We start from the raw sequence: 3895 nt of genomic DNA on the forward strand, positions 1-3895 counted from the left end.
GTCTTGTTGTAAAGTTTAGATTTTCAGTTAGCTCCATCCAGGTGCTCAGCAGCTATCACTATGACTGTTTCTCTTTTTTCCACCTATTGACATTTTTTTTTTTTTTAGTTCCAGCCTCAGACCTGACAAGATGGCTTCAGGGTTCCTCAGTGATAAATCATCTCGGGTCTAATACAATGGGAAAGAGAGAGGTTGTTTTACCCAGTGTCTCACTTGAATTGGTTCTCATGGGCTTAGATTGGCTTGGTGTCCATCCCTGAGTTAGGTGGTGTGAAAAGAATGAGAAGCACTGGAGTGATAGTGGAGTGGTCTGGACCCCAGAATGAAATCCAAGGGCTGTTCCTGGAAGCAGGATGGATATATGATGGGTGGTCAGAAAGTACCCCATGTCCACTACTATGCTTGGTTTGTATTTTCCCTTTTTCGATATAGCAGGTGGATTATTCATAGCTTTTTCTCAGGTTCTCAAAGGGACCAGAGGTGATAAGGAACCATTTAAGGTTTTGAGTAGAGATGGGAGATCAGACAAGAAGTCTCCAGTGGCAGGACCATGGGCAAGTTGACAGAGAATGCCTTGAGATCTCACAGAGGGAGGGAGAGGAGAGGTCAAGGATGCAATGCCTGTCAGTCTGGGGCTGGGTGGAGGCCATGGGGATGCCAGGTGGGAATAGCAGTGAGCTCAGCTTTGGCTTCGGGTAGGGCCATTTCTCATCACTCCACCCTAGCAGTGTTTCCTCTTTCCAGAGTTGTGAATTGAGGGGAAGGAAAATATCAGCTCCTTCTTGGTGCCAGAAGCAACATTTTCTTTTCTCAAAGGTTGATTATAAGTCATGAACATTCATCTTTGTAATTTTTCACCTGCTTATGTTGGTAATGAGATTAGTAATTATATATGCAGGGTCAGCTTTTACCCAGGGTTTAAGGAGCTTTTTATTCATCTTTCTTTCTTTTTTTCTTTTAGGGACAAGAGGGAAACAGAGGGGAAAAAAACCTGTCTATTCCACTTGAGTGACATTTCCCAGTATTTTCATGAGCTTACCCATTGAAAATATACAGGGACTATTGAGTGTGTGGGAACACGGGGCTCATGGCATTCCACCTGGGGTCACACTGCTTGTCAGCACTTTGCATCCAGTGTTTGCTCAGAGACCCAGTGGTCGTTGTCCTCTTCGTCTCGGTCCCCGCCACCCCCCATCCCCGTGCTTTGGACCTAGCTCCTCTCTCCTCCTCTGGGATCTCAGGCCATCCCACCTGTGCCTTCTGCTTTGCCTGTCTCTCCTCTAGCCTGGTTTGCACAGGCTCTGAAAGGACCCAGGCCTCTTCCCTAACCCTCTGCCCTGTAGCCTGACTTTCATAGCCTGACTTGCCTTTTTGCAAAGGATGCCATCAGTTATTCAGACTTTTGCCCACAAGGAAGTGAAGGAAAATGCCTTTGAAGACAGAAGCCAAACTTGATAACTTTTCTTTTGATAATTTGTGACTATTTTTCACCTCCCTTCCCTCCTCTCCATTTCTTCTGCCAAAACTTTCTTGGCCTTTGTTTCCTTTTTCTGGACTGCTATAATTGGCTCTTTTTTTTTCTTTCTTTAAAAAGCCTCTTGTGAAAAATCACACATACAAAAATTACATAAAAACGTACAACCGAACAAGCCCTCACATAATCACCACCTGGGTGAATTAAGAGGACACTGCCCACCCCCACAGTCTCCTGTGGACCTTCTCGATCTGCCTCCCTCTGCCTCGGTACCCACCACCAGATTTTTATGGTGATCATTTGTCTTGGCTTTCTTGTTCTGCCTCCTGTGTTTGTGTTCTCTAAATGACGTTTAGGTTTTACTTGGTTTTGCACTTTATGTGACTGGAATCTTCCATAGACTTTTTAAAAAGGGCATCTTTAGTCCTTTCTTGAATTCCCAGTGTGCTGCGACCTAGTGGTCGCCCCCACCACCCTGTTGGAGCAGAGTCCACTAAATGTCCTGGATGCTTTGCTGAGTCCCTGGGGCACTGGGTGTGGGTGACTGACCTTTCTTCTATTTCAAGCCTCTTCCGTCCTTGATTTTCATGTCACATCACCCACTTTTTCTCCTCTTGCTACTCACCTCCCTTCCCTTCTCTTGTTCCTTGCATGCCAGCTACAATGTGTCAAGCTGCTTCTTGCTTCAGGGCTATTGCATATGCTGTTCCCTCTACCTGGGATTCCATTCCCCAGATCTTTGCATGGCTACTACATTTTTGCCAGACAAGTTTCAGCTGAAGTGTCACCTCCTAAGTAAGGCCTGCTCTGACCATTCTTGCCCAAGGAGTGCTCCAGTCCCTCTCCTTCACAATGCCAACATTATCTTCTTATATATTTGTTCCTTGTCTCTTCCTTCCACCAGAATGATGGCCATATGAGGGTGAGACCTTTGTTGGCCTTGTTCACTGCCACATCCTAGTACCAATGATAGGGCCTGGCAGGTAGCAGGTGCCCAATGAATATTTACAAACTGATGGACACAGGTCATACTCCCTTGGCCAGATAGACCTGGGTTCAAATCCCTGTGTTACTTTTTACTGGTGATATGACTTTGGGGAGATCATTTCCCCTGTCTGGGCCTCAGTTTTCTTATCTGTAGAGCATGGTTAAAGAAAATAAACATCCCTGGAAACTCTCAGTCCAGCGTTTGGCATTGCGTCAGCACTGAGGAAGTGAGAGTTATAAATATGAACCTGATCAGCAGTTAAAATTCCTTCTAACATTTTGTGCCAACAATAAATTAATTTTTCCTAGTAAACTAGATGACTTCTCTTATCAGATGAGGAGCACCAGGTCATCCTCTAATTTCCCTTTTGACCTTGGCTGCCAGGAAGCTTACTACTAAGGGGAGGTCTCAGGAGTAGCCCTTATTTCCTGTTGGGTCATCAGTGCAGTTCGTTCTTTTCCTCTTTCTGTCCTTTTTATTATTTGCTTTTGGCTTTGTAGTACACCTGTTATTATTTTTTATTATGGCAAAATATACATAACATAAAACTGACTATTTTAACTATTTTTAAGTGTCCTCTTCATTGGTATTAAGTACATTCAGATTGTTGCGGATCCATCACCACCGTCTCTCTCCAGAACTTTTTCATCTTGCAAAACTGAAAGTCTGTACCCATCAAACACTAACTCCCCCTTCCCTCTCCCCGCCACCTCCCATGCCCCTGGCAGCCGCCATTCTCCTTTTCCGTCTATGAATTTGACTACCCCAGGGACCTCATATAAGTAGAATCACACAGCATTTGTCCTGTTGTATTTGGCTAAGTATAATAATAATGTCCTCAAGGTTCATCCATGGTCTAGCCTGTGTGGGAATTTCCTTCTTTTTTTAAGGCTGAAAAATATTTCATTGTATGTATAGACCACATTTTGTTTATCCATTCATCTGTTGATGGACACAGGTTAACTTTTTCCTCTTGGCTGTTATGAATAATGCTATGAATATGGGTGTACAAACACTATTTAAGTACATTACTTTCTTACCTTTCTGAGCCTGGGGCGAGCACAGACTGAATTATAAATTAAAGGTATTTTTTGGATGGTTTGTGGGACCAAGCTGTCTTCCTGCCTTCTGCCTGTGTGTGTATACTTAGGTCTGTATGGCGACTCCGTGGTTACTGCTGATTTCTCGTCTGGTTCCCCCTCTCTTGAAGGTGCACTCTGCCCCCAGCTGCCCCAGATGTTGGCTCACACCTGTGCCCTTCTCTAGATCCCCTCAGGTACCTGGGAGGTCACCTCCCCTCTTCCCCACACCTCGGCCCATGACCGACTGATGTTTCTATGAGTGGGATGAACCCTGGGGTGCCCCGTGGGATAAGGCTGGCACTAGGCTCCAGGGGAGGCCATATCTTTGCCCAGCTTTGTCACCTCTTCTAT

The sequence above is a fragment of the Pteropus alecto genome, unplaced genomic scaffold (assembly GCF_000325575.1).
Source record: "Pteropus alecto unplaced genomic scaffold, ASM32557v1 scaffold75, whole genome shotgun sequence".
Taxonomy (NCBI): Eukaryota; Metazoa; Chordata; class Mammalia; order Chiroptera; family Pteropodidae; genus Pteropus; species Pteropus alecto.